At 41.3% G+C, this 13,889-nt stretch overlaps 1 pseudogene; it reads left to right on the top strand.

Annotated features, from left to right (window-relative positions):
• Positions 1-1,516: 1,516 nt before the first annotated feature.
• On the top strand, positions 1,517-4,183 carry LOC120787363 (annotated as a pseudogene).
• The last annotated feature ends 9,706 nt before the right edge of the window (positions 4,184-13,889 follow it).

The following is a 13,889-nucleotide window of genomic DNA, read 5'->3' as shown; positions in this document are numbered from 1 at the left end:
TCTGGAATGTAGTGGAGTCGACATATAAAGTAGAATAAAATTCAGATACTTGCGTGTGTGTGTGTGTGTGTGTGTGTGTGTGTGTGTGTGTGTGTGTGTGTGTGTGTGTGTGTACATGTGTTGAGTTTCCCTACCAGTTTTTTTTGCTGTCAAACATCGGCCTGCATGAGTACTGAGAGTCACTTCACAGCAAATGTTTCTGAAAATCTGTCTCTTCTTCATTGTTAATTCTTCAACTAACTCTGTTCTGTAAGTAGGGAAGTGCTTCAACTAACTCTGTTCTGTAAGTCGTGAAGTGTTTTCAGCTGAAGGCAAACTGACCAGTTCCAAACATTAAAGGACTCTTCATGACATCACAGCAGGGCATCAGTATTATGATGTCATAACATTCTATTCTAAGATTCTATTCAAGTCTTTTATGGGAGAAATGAGGAACAATCACTTCATTTACAGACAAATTGTTCATTTCAATGCTTTTGACGGCCTCTATGCTACATCAATGCTGTTGATGTAGACATTTCTTATAAAAGTAATAAAACTCGGCATTTCATGGGCCATATTATGTTTTAAATCATTCTGAAACTTGCAGGGTCAATGCTGACGTAGAGTCAACTGTTTTGGATTTATTTACGTCATGAAATTTATATATTTTTTAAAAATGTTAACACCCTCTAATCAGATATGGGTGGCCCACCTCCTCCATCACTCGTCCTTGAGTGGGTGGGTTTCTATAAAACCGCACTCATACTGAGTGAATATAAACCGATCGAGACTCATCGTTCACGGGAGTTAGGCTATTATGTGCTAACCCTCTACTTAGTATTTTTCCAGTTTTGGCGCAGTGGTTCAGACTCGTACTTGTGACAGCTGTAGAGGCACCCCCGGAATAGATTCTTTCCCTCCAGACCCTCATATGGCTCAGCAGTGGTCGCAGATGGTAGCAGGTCCCCCAATAGCAATATCACTGCTATGTACATTTGCAACTGGCATTTTTCATAGAGAGCTATTCTAACTACATGCTTGACTACAAGAGCTCTGGCTTCAGGCATTACTGGGGCTGGAGCCAACGGCTCAGTTTGATGCGGCTCTGGACCACCATGGTCCTCCACCACACTTATGTCCACTTCAGGCGATTCTGGAGGGGAAAAGACCTCCCACAAGCCACTTCTTCTCTATCAAACCCTTACTTTTTCAACTTCAGTACAATCCTAGCTTGTCACAAGTGTAGTATGGTAATGCAACAATGTGTCTTTGATTTCATTTGAGTTGTCCCACTGGCCTGTACCTGAGGGACGTGTTTACACACTAGAGGCCACAGCTTACGCTCTTCTGGCTCTGGTCAAGGCCAAGATGAGCACATCCAACTTACTATATCTGCGTGTCACTGGCATGTCATGCTATAAAAAAACATATGTTAGTTGTGAGTTATCTTCCATGGTACCACACTAAAGAGTAGAAAGTTGGTGAAGACAGGCATTTCCCTGACTGAAAATCCTATGACCTTCTACATTTCCCAATGAACATCATAGTTCAGCTAAAACAAAATTTTCTCTATTTTCACTACTCGCTGTATTATGCTCGGCCCGTAGAGAAGGAGAGCGACTGTCAGAAGTTTAACCTGTCAGTGGAGCTCCGCCCAGGTATTGAGGTGCCCCCTGTCAGTTATTTGGTGGTTGTCATTTTAAATGTTCTTCTACTTGTTTTATTTTTCTTGACTTTATACTCGTCTTGTGTTTTGATCCTGCAGAGAAAATGGATTAGGATGAGAAGATACACAAGCTAAGAATAGAGGTTTTGTAAGTAAACTGTAGAAATAATACCAGCAAACATCACAGTACAATGGCTTTGTAGAGAACACTTTCAAAACCAGCCTCAATCCCTCCATTTCACTTCTCCCCTTCTGTTTCTGGTCTATAATTACATTTCCAATGTTCCCTTTAAAGTGTTGCCCCACGTCCCTGATTTCCTCATTACCCATCCCCGCTTCACAACGTTTTCGTGGTCTTAAAAGAAAAAAAGACAACAAATGTTGAAGACATTATGTCTCCTTTTTAGTATTAATTTCATTCTAATTTAACTTAATTTGTGCATATCTGAACATATTAGTAACAAACCGTTTGGTACAGTAGCTGGTCTGGAGCTTTCACCTGAATCAAACAATCATTAGCAGATGGAGTTTGCCCAGTTATAATGTTAAATTTCCATTTCTCTGAGCACTTTAAAGAGTTCTTGTCCATGTTGACTTAAGGCCGGAGATTTAAAGTTCATTTTTGTCCTTGGAAACAGCAGTTGACGAAATAGTCTCACCAAGGGGTCAATTTCGTAAAAAAGGAATGTTTAAGGGTGAAATATTTGCTTAATAGCAGTTTATAGCTACTTAACTCTATAGCTGTTTGTTCCGTTATACCAGGTATGTCTTTTAATATATTTGATGAGGGGCTTTTCTTACTAATTTCTTCCTTATTTTAATTTTTCTGTTCATTGTCTGTGCAGGTATAAGGACACGGAGCACGATGCAACCATGTCAGTCTTGGATATTGGCTTGTTAACTGGCTTGACCGTGAACAAAAAAGACCTGAATTTAGTAAGTCCACACACACACACACACACACACACACACACACACACACACACACAAACAAATGTTTTAACAAATTAACAGTGACAGCAGCTCTTTGTGTGAATGTGTGTGTGTGTGTGTGTGTGTGTGTGTGTGTGTGTGTGTGTGTGTGTGTGTGTGTGTGTGTGTGTGTGTGTGTGTGTGTGTGTGTGTGTGTGTGTGTATATATATAGTTGTCTAAAGGACTTGCCCGCACCATTGCAAAATATAAGATGAATACCGAGTCAGAAGAGGCTCGGTGACCATCTACCTGGACAAGGTATGGCGTCAGCCTTTCTTTCCTCTCTCCCTTGTTCTCCATTTATCTCTAATCACACCTTTGCTTACATTTCTCCACAGGTTTCTCACACACGACCAGAGGAGATCACTTTTAGGGTCCATCAGAAGCTGAAAGTGGGCGTCCTACAACCAGCGACTGTGTCTGTCTATGAATACCATTATCATCAATACAGTAACAGTGAGTCTCAAAGACACCGAGAAACATGTTGTCTCTGTCTTTAACACTCAGACACACAGTTATACATATCTTTCTTTCTTGCTGCAGAAACTCATTGTGTGAAATTCTACCATCCACAGAGGAGGGCTGGACAGCTACTGAGGCTCTGTAGAAATGATGAATGCACATGTGCTGAAGGTAATTAACGTGATGTCTCTCTCAAGACGTAAGCTGTCTATGCATGAATTTGTTATGCCTGAAATTCTTGAAGTAACACTTCTGACGGAGGAGGTAAACCCAATATTGATCACCGATTTGGGGGTTGTGCTTGTTTGTGATTGTGTGCTTGTTTTAAAATCTGGTGAAGGAGATGGTCATGCAGCATAATTGATCGTAACATGATCGTCAAAACTTTTTGTCAGAGGCAACAAGCACCCGCAGGATCCTGTAGGATCAGGGCAGCATAAAGAATCAAGCCATGTGCACCCGTACACACATAAACATGTGCTTATTTAATTGGGTCATCTCTGTATATTTCTAGAGAACTGCAGTATGCAGAAGAAGGGTAAAATCAGCAATGATGAACACACAGCTAAGCCTTGTGAGACTGAAGTAAACAGCAAAATAGATTTTGGTAAGTTGCTGTTTGTGTATGTGTTTGTGTGAGAGTAGGAGATTGAGAGAATAAGTAAGCAAGTGAGGTACCAATCTGCAACTTGTCTGTCCTCAGTGTACAAAGTGAGTCTGGAAGAATTTACAGACGTTTGTCCACTGACATTTACACAGTGCAGGTACTCGAAGTCATCAAAGAGGGTGGGTTAATTTCCTTTAAACTTTGAACTGTTTGACCTGCCAAAACTTTTGCTTTCCCCAGATGTTTTGCCGAAAGCACCTTGAGGGTGAGATACAAAATATCTTTCCATTTCTGAATTTATTGGCACTTTGTATCCCCCCAACCGGAAAAGAAAAATTCTTTGCCCTTAGACACCATTTGACTGGGATTTTGTGAGAATTCATAAGAAATGTTTGAAAACTGTGCTTGTTTTGTTTTTTTAAAGAAAAGTATTGTTTGTTACAACAAGGGTTTTATTTTCATTGCTCCTTCCATCATATCTATCATTGTATTCACCAAAGTAATTTCTGAGATCTTGAGCCATAGTGGCATTGCTAAAACCAGGCCCAATGGATCAAGAAACACAAGCAGTCAGGTGATCATACAGGTATGTCAAGTACAGTAAGTTTAACACTGAACCAATAAGTCTTTCTGTAAACTGGGTAATTTTACCATTCACCCATGTTTTCTCTTCCAAATAACTTGGAGGTCTCTAAAACTCAGTAAATAGTGAATACACAGTGAATACAGGAAAGAAATGATGGTCGGAGCTACCAAAAACCCAGTTTTTAAAATACCTTTAAGAATCTTCTCGCCTCTGTATTTCAATCACAGGATGTCTTGACTTAAACATTTTAACTGTTTCCCTGCTTTCTGTTTCTAAATCAGGCATCAGTCTGTTCTGGCATAAAGGGAATGGTCGAGCAGTACACACTCTTTGGATGTCAGCAGTAATGAAACTGAAGGCAATAAAATGTCATCTTTAAGTTGTTTTTATTATGCATTATTTTCTAATGGTTTAGATTACAGTCCATAAATTACATTGTAAATATTTACTACATTTTGCTATCAATAAAATACTTGTTACTGTACTGGGACAAACACTGAAATTACTGCGACTCCTTCAGAATTCAGAATATTTTAAGAAATAAATGCAAATTAACAAATTTTTTATAATCAGATTATTTAATAAAATGACCAAAGTTACTGAACATCAAAAAAAACTTGCTTTCATATAGTGAAATAAAAAAATACAGATATAAAATGTACCCTTGATAAGGGACACTCCTTCGAGGACAACAACATACATATTTTGGATAGGGAGGACAGGTGGTTTGAAAGAGAAGCAATCAACGTTAAAGTAGAGAAACCACTCCTCAGCAGAGGAGAACGTTGACAACACCGCTTATCCCCCACCTGTAATGCTGTCCCTTAATCCTTTCCCAGGAGATTTAACAACCACTTTGGCCTCCTTTAAAAACTCCAATGACTGTCAAATGTTGAATGTCATATTCATACACTGATCAGCTACAACATTAAAAAGCAGTTACTGGCTTTAATGCTGTGGCTGATCGGTGTAAGAATATGACAGTCAAGATTTCTTTTAATCCTTTCTTTTCTTTCCAAACAAGGTCCTTATTGTCCTGCCAAAGAATTTCCGGATTCTCTTCAGTCGGCTCTTCTTAACTTTGGCAGGTGTACACTTATCTGGTGACCCGCCATTGGCCGATGTCTCTTGAGCTGGACCGGCTGAACCTTGGCTAACAGCTGGTCCCTCTACAGCTGAGCCAGCAGCGTCTATTCCTGCGGCAGCTTCTGCTCCATCAGATGAATGAGGCATGTTTTTTACGCTGTCACAGGAGCGAGGAACAGCTGCGTCATTTAAATGAGGTGTGGCTGAAGGCTCTTCATCATTGGGCTCTTCCTCAGCCTCACCATTAGGAGATAGCTCCTCATCAAAGTTGTCCATTGGTACGACCGCCATTTTCTCTGAAGAATTCTTGACACTAAATAAAACATGACAATAAATGAATGATAACTCAATCAGTAAACAAATATTTCCAACCCCACTGAAACCAAAACACAGTAACTTACTACAAGCTGATCTCTACTTCATCCACCAGATGGGCCATTGTGACAAAGGGGTGAGTGAGAGCCTTCCCCGGAGTGATCCTCTTCTCTGCGTCTGTATTTAGAAGGCATTTTAGGAGACTGACAAATGCTCTTCGATCCTCCACCTCAATGTTTTCCTGCGTCTCCGAGTCATGCTGTATTTAAAACAAAGTGGGTGACAGTTCAGTTTAACTGCTTCCTGTCTCTCTGCCACAGAGCAAATTGAGATCAATTCATTCTTTAGTCAAGAAATTGACCACTTACTCTTATCAGGTCATCCAGGCTTCTTAACCACATGTGCCATCTTTTGGGCTCGATGCCAGTGCCAAGCCGTATTCCTCGGGTCTACAGGAACAAAACATGCATTTTAGATACTTCTTCCTTAATGTGTTAAACATTTTAAAAGAGTTGTTGTCTAATTGGAAGATAAAAAAAAAGCTGAACAACTGAACCAAGTTAAAATACCTTCATCCACCATCTTTGGTTGTCCCAGTGCTGGTTCACCTCAAAAAATTTGTGGATGTGTTTCCCAGCACTGAGGAGGTGGTCAGCTGGCTGGCCCAGAATGTCTACGATGCGTCTAATCTGAAGAGAGAATATTAAGAATCACATCAGCTGACGCACTACATCAAGTCCCCTGTTGGGTTTCGACATGTGTCTTGGGCAGAATGTTACAGTAGTTGCAATCAAATCTAGATATATTTGGCTACTTACCAACTGGTACTCGCAGTGTGCATAAACAGCTTTTTTCCGAGGTACAGGAACCCAAGCACACAACCAAGACTCCACATGTCTATGGCCTCGGACACGGGTAGACCCAGGATGACTTCAGGTGCCCTATGTGTAGCATACAAGAACCACAAGAGCTATTAAGTACATTGTCAAATGCAGCATGTGTACTGAAGATTGACACAGCATCCGCTGGATCATTTACAGCATAAGAACACAACTGCAAACACGTTAAATGATGAGCTTTGCGGATTGAATTTACCTGTAACGCAGAGGTTGAATTCTCTTCCCTTGTGTTTCTTCTGAGGCATTGAAGGACACGCCAAAATCTATAAGTTTTACTCGGAAGGGCTGAGCCGGGTGGTTTACCAGCATTATATTGTCTGGCTTCAGGTCCGAGTGAACGACACCAATGCCCTTCAGAGCGTCAAAGGCCGTCAGCAAATGCAGAGACAGAGGACACAATGCAGACAGTTAAAGATACCATTGACCACGGTGCAGGCTGTTACTTAAGCATGTAACTTCTTTCTCAGCTGGCTTAGTATATTGCTATTACTTGTTGAAAGATTGATCAAAGCCACATAGTCTTTACCTGATGCGTTATTGGTCGTATCTCACTGAGAGACAGTGGCTTATTTCGTTCTATGAGCAGTTGATGAAGACTCCTGTCCAGCATTTCAAACACTAGACAGGTATGTCCTTTGTGCTCAAACTTCCAAGAACTGAATCACGTTCTTCTTGACTGGGTCAAGAACGCTCACTACTTCGAGCATTTGGATCTGTGTAGAAAATGACATAGGTACTTGTAAGTGACAGAGCTTGGTATCAGCAGTTCATTTAAGAAACAAAACTTAGGCAAGAAGATGTGAAAAAACTTCACTGTCAAAACAAATTAAATGATCTACCTCTCTTTCAGCGGCAGCCTCACTTTTTAGGATCTTGAGGGCCACGGGCTCTGATGTGTTTAAATTCACAGCCTTGGCAACTTTGCCAAAGCACCCTTCACCGATGAAATCCTTCATGAGGTAGCGACATGTGCTGCCTGACAATATGTCTATTACTATATCATATGGCTCAGCAGTGGTCGCAGATGGTAGCAGGTCCCCCAATAGCAATATCACTGCTATGTACATTGGACACTGGCATTTTCATAGAGTGCTATTCTAACTACATGCTTGACTACGAGAGCTCTGGCTTCAGGCAGTACTGGGGCTGGAGCCAACAGCTCAGTTTGATGCGGCTCTGGACCACCATGGTCCTCCACCACACTAATGTCCACTTCAGGCAATTCTGGAGGGGAAAAGACCTCCCACAAGCCACTTCTTCTCTATCAAACCCATAGGCATTAACGTAAACAGCTCTGGGGGGTTTTGGGAGATCCTCAGATCCATCATGACCAAGTGTTCAGCGTTTCTCTAACTTTACAGTGGCGAGTAGGGTCACAGGTAATGCTATTGGAAACAGGTTGATCACTGTTTCCATGCAGGGACATCCCTTATGTTTGAACATGTGAAAACAAAACAAGCGAAATTTCTAGATGTCAGTAGCCCCTTAGATTTTCAGTGTCCTACATTAAATGGGAAATTTTGACATGATGTTGTTAAAGAAAAGGTTTCGTAGTTACTAAGAAATACATATTCATCCTCTGCAGCGCCATGAATTTCAGAGCAAATTTAATGGAAATCTGTTTAGCAGTTGCTGTGTAGTAGTTTTAATATTTTGACCAAAGGACAGCCTGATGGAAAGAGTGAAGTGCAGTCTGTTAAGGTTTTCAAAAGATTGAAGAATTGTGTAGCTATGCAAACTTGCTGTAAATACTGTAAACAAATCAGACCAACAATTAGACAATCACCGTCAAATTAATAGGCAACTATGTGAGCACTTGTATTTTTTATTTTTATTTTTTTATATTATTAAAAAAGTGTATCCTTGGGTTATGGATTGTTAAATAAACAAAAAGTGTCACCTTGCACTTCAGGAAATTAAAATGACCATTGTTTTTTGGATGATCAGTAACTATTTTATCTTTTAACCATTGTTTCAGCATCTGTGATATAACTGAATTAATCAAACAATTGTGGTGTCATCTCCAAAGAACACACAAGAAGGAATTCAAGTGAATTTGTTGTTTATTGACATCAGGTCAAAAATTCAAAGTTTCTTTGAAACAATTTACCAGGGAAAATAAAGAATATGACGTCTTTGAAGATTCTTGGTCATCCAGGTCATGGTTATCAAAGAAGGACTGAATCGCGGGCAACTGGACTTGGCTGTAGATACTTGAAAGCCATTGATGTCACTTGGTTTGTTAGTGCTCCTGGTTGTTGTAACATCAGTTGTTAGAGTCGTTGGGGTCACATGAGGCCAAGTGTGAATGGTTGTTAGGGAGGGATAATAACAGAAGTTGTATCAGGGCACTTTTCATATGTAGCAGGTCTAGACCGGACTCTTAATAGTTATATTTAGAGAGACCCAACATTCCCCCATGAGCAAGCGCTTGATGTCAGCGGCAAGGAAAAACTCCCTTTTAACGGGAAGAAACCTTGAGCAGAACCTGGCTCTGGGTGGGCGGCCATCTGCCTCGACCGGTTGGGTTGAGAGAGAAACACCTGCAATGCTGTCCCTTAATCCCTTTGCAGGAGTGTTAACAACCATTTTTTGCCTCCTCTTTGGCTTGTTGAATGTCATATTCATACACTGATCAGCTACGACATTAAAAGCAGCTACTGGCTTTAATGCTGTGGCTGATCGGTGTAAGAATATGACAGTCAAGATTTCTTTTGATCCTTTCTTTTCTTTCCAAACAAGGTCCTTATTGTCCTGCCAAAGAATTTCCGGATTCTCTTCAGTCGGCTCTTCTTAACTTTGGCAGGTGGACACTCATCTGGTAACCCGCCATTGGCCGATGTCTCTTTAGCTTGACCGGCTACACCTTGGCAAACAGCTGGTCCCTCTACAGCTGAGCCAGCAGCGTCTATTCCTGCGGCAGCTTCTGCTCCATCAGATGAATGAGGCATTCTTTTAACGCTGTCACAGGAGCGAAAAAAGAGCTGAGCCGCATCATTTTTCAGAGGTGGTGCGGAAAGCTCTTCATCTTTGGGCTCTTCCTGAGCTTCTCCATCAGCTGGACTGGCTGCAACTTGGCTAACAGCTGGTTCCTCTACAGCTGTAAAAAATACATCGTCTATCACTGCGGCAGCTTCTGCTCCATCAGATGAGCGAGGCATGTTTTTAACGCTGTCACAGGAGCGAGGAACAGCTGTGTCATTTAAATGAGGTGTGGCTGAAGGCTCTTCATCATTGGGCTCTTCCTCAGCCTCACCATTAGGAGATAGCTCCTCATCGAAGTTGTCCACTGGTACGACCGCCATTTTCTCTGAAGAATTCTTGGCACTGAATAAAACATGACAATAAATGAATGATAACTCAATCAGTAAACAAATCTTTCCAACCCCACTGAAACCAAAACACAGTAACTTACTACAAGCTGATCTCTACTTCATCCACCAGATGGGCCATTGTGACAAAGGGGTGAGTGAGAGCCTTCCCCGGAGTGATCCTCTTCTCTGCGTCTGTATTTAGAAGGCATTTTAGGAGACTGACAAACGCTCTTTGATCCTCCACCTCAATGTTTTCCTATGCCTCTGGGTCGTGCTGTATTTAAAACAAAGTGGGTGACAGTTCATTTTAACTGCTTCCTGTTTCTCTGCCACAGAGCAAATTGAGATCAATTCATTCTTTAGTCAAGAAATTGACCACTTACTCTTATCAGGTCATCCAGGCCTCTTAACCACATGTGCCATCTTTTGGGCTCGATGCCAGTGCCAAGCTGGTATTCCCGGGGGTCTACAGGAACAAAACATGCATTTCAGATACTTCCTCCTTAATGTCTTAAACATTTTAAAAGAGTTGTTGTCTAATTGGAAGATAAAAAAAAAGCTGAACAACTGAAGCAAGATAAAATACCTTCATCCACCATCTTGGGTTGTCCCAGTGCTGGTTCACCTTAAAAAATTGGGTGTGTTTCCCAGCACTGAGGAGGTGGTCAGCTGGCTGGCCAAGAATGTCACGATACCTCTAATCTGAAGAGAGAATATTAAGAATCACATCAGCCGGCACACTACATCAAGTCCCCTGTTGGGTTTGGAAAAGTGTCTTGGGCAGAATGTTACAGTCTTTGCATTCAAATCTAAACATATATCTAAATATATTTGGCTACTTACTGACTGGTACTCGCAGTGTGCCGCAAACAGCTTTTTTCTGAGGTACAGGAACCCAAGCACACAACCAAGACCCCACATGTCTATGGCCTCGACACGGGTAGACCCAGGAAGACTTCAGGTGCCCTATGCATAGCATACAAGAACAACAAGAGCTATTAAATACATTGTCAAATGCAGCATGTGTACTGAAGATTGACACAGCATCCCCTGGATAATTTACAGCATAAACACACAACTGCAAACGTGTTAAATGATGAGCTTTGGCGGATTGAATTTACCTGCAACCCAGAGGCTGAATTCTCATCCCTTGTCTGTCTTCTGAGGCATTGAAGGACACGCCAAAATCTATAAGTTTTACTCGGAAGGGCTGAGCGGGTGGTTTACCAGCATTATATTGTCTGGCTTCAGGTCCGAGTGAGCGACACCAATGCCCTTCAGAGCGTCAAAGGCCGTCAGCAACTGCAGAGACAGAGGACACAATGTAGACAGTTAAAGATACCATTGACCAAGGTGCAGGCTATTACTTAAGCATGTAACTTCTTTCAGCTGGCTTAGAATAATGCTATTACTTGTTGAAAGATTGATCAAAGCTACATAGTCTTTACCTGGTGCGTTATTGGTCGTAGCTCACTGAGAGACAGTGGCTTATTTCGTTCTATGAGCAGTCGATGAAGACTCCTGTCCAGCATTTCAAACACTAGACAGGTATGTCCTTTGTGCTCAAACTTCTCCAAGAACTGAACCACGTTCTTCTTGACTGGGTCAAGAACGCTCACTACTTGAGCATTTGGATCTGTGTAGAAAATGACATAGGTACTTGTAAGTGACAGAGCATGGTATCAGCAGTTCATTTAAAAAACAAAACTTAGGCAAGAAGATGTGAAAAAACTTCACTGTCAAAACAAATTAAATGATCTACCTCTCTTTTAGCGTCAGCCTCACTTTTTAGGATCTTGAGGGCCATGGGCTCCGATGTGTTTAAATTCACAGCCTTGGCAACTTTGCCAAAGCTCCCTTCACCGATGAAATCCTTCAAGAGGTAGTGACATGTGCTGCCTGACAATATGTCTTTTACTAGCACCTCAGAGCTCTCTGAATTTTTCTTCTCATTTTTGACCACTGACAGAAAAGCAGAACATGAAGAGAAAAGGAGTACACGTGAAGGTTACAACTTGGACTCAGCAGGGCTCATTAAGTCAACACAACATGCACAGATGTAGCTGAACTATTCATTATCCCCATGTAAATAAACATTTGGTTTTCATTCTACGACCACATGAAGAAAAAGAATATGTCAGATACTAAATATGGCATCATGTCCATTTTGAGTGAGTGGAATTCCCAAAGAATGAGAAGAACAAAATACACTCAATGAGGGGAAACATTTGATCAAATGCTACACTGGTCTTCGTTATTCAGATAATTCACTTAAGTAAAAGAAGCAATACCACAGTGTAAAAATCTTCGATGACAAGTACAGGTATGTATTATCAGAAAAATGTCATTAAAGTATCGAAAGTTAAAGCACTTTTTCAAACTCTTAACCTGCATAGTAATCACATTTCAACTGTCAGTTAAATGCAGTGTAGTAAAAACACGTCTCTCTGGAATGTAGTGGAGTCGACATATAAAGTAGAATAAAATTCAGATACTTGCGTGTGTGTGTGTGTGTGTGTGTGTGTGTGTGTGTGTGTGTGTGTGTGTGTGTGTGTGTGTGTGTGTGTGTGTGTGTGTGTGTATTTGTGTGTGTGTGTACATGTGTTGAGTTTCCCTACCAGTTTTTTTTGCTGTCAAACATCGGCCTGCATGAGTACTGGAAGTCACTTCGTCACAGCAAATGTTTCTGAAAATCTGTCTCTTCTTCATTGTTAATTCTTCAACTAACTCTGTTCTGTAAGTAGGGAAGTGCTTCAACTAACTCTGTTCTGTAAGTCGTGAAGTGTTTTCAGCTGAAGGCAAACTGACCAGTTCCAAACATTAAAGGACTCTTCATGACATCACAGCAGGGCATCAGTATTATGATGTCATAACATTCTATTCTAAGATTCTACTCAAGTCTTTTATGGGAGAAATGAGGAACAATCACTTCATTTACAGACAAATTGTTCATTTCAATGCTTTTGACGGCCTCTATGCTACATCAATGCTGTTGATGTAGACATTTCTTATAAAAGTAATAAAACTCGGCATTTCATGGGCCATATTATGTTTTAAATCATTCTGAAACTTGCAGGGTCAATGCTGACGTAGAGTCAACTGTTTTGGATTTATTTACGTCATGAAATTTATATATTTTTTAAAAATGTTAACACCCTCTAATCAGATATGGGTGGCCCACCTCCTCCATCACTCGTCCTTGAGTGGGTGGGTTTCTATAAAACCGCACTCATACTGAGTGAATATAAACCGATCGAGACTCATCGTTCACGGGAGTTAGGCTATTATGTGCTAACCCTCTACTTAGTATTTTTCCAGTTTTGGCGCAGTGGTTCAGACTCGTACTTGTGACAGCTGTAGAGGCACCCCCGGAATAGATTCTTTCCCTCCAGACCCTCATATGGCTCAGCAGTGGTCGCAGATGGTAGCAGGTCCCCAATAGCAATATCACTGCTATGTACATTTGCAACTGGCATTTTCATAGAGAGCTATTCTAACTACATGCTTGACTACGAGAGCTCTGGCTTCAGGCATTACTGGGGCTGGAGCCAACGGCTCAGTTTGATGCGGCTCTGGACCACCATGGTCCTCCACCACACTTATGTCCACTTCAGGCGATTCTGGAGGGGAAAAGACCTCCCACAAGCCACTTCTTCTCTATCAAACCCTTACTTTTTCAACTTCAGTACAATCCTAGCTTGTCACAAGTGTAGTATGGTAATGCAACAATGTGTCTTTGATTTCATTTGAGTTGTCCCACTGGCCTGTACCTGAGGGACGTGTTTACACACTAGAGGCCACAGCTTACGCTCTTCTGGCTCTGGTCAAGGCCAAGATGAGCACATCCAACTTACTATATCTGCGTGTCACTGGCATGTCATGCTATAAAAACATATGTTAGTTGTGAGTTATCTTCCATGGTACCACACTAAAGAGTAGAAAGTTGGTGAAGACAGGCATTTCCCTGACTGAAAATCCTATGACCTTCTACATTTCCCA

This window comes from Xiphias gladius, unplaced genomic scaffold, assembly GCF_016859285.1.
Source record: "Xiphias gladius isolate SHS-SW01 ecotype Sanya breed wild unplaced genomic scaffold, ASM1685928v1 HiC_scaffold_145, whole genome shotgun sequence".
NCBI classification, from domain to species: Eukaryota; Metazoa; Chordata; class Actinopteri; order Istiophoriformes; family Xiphiidae; genus Xiphias; species Xiphias gladius.
This window is presented reverse-complemented; position numbering and strand designations above follow the sequence as displayed.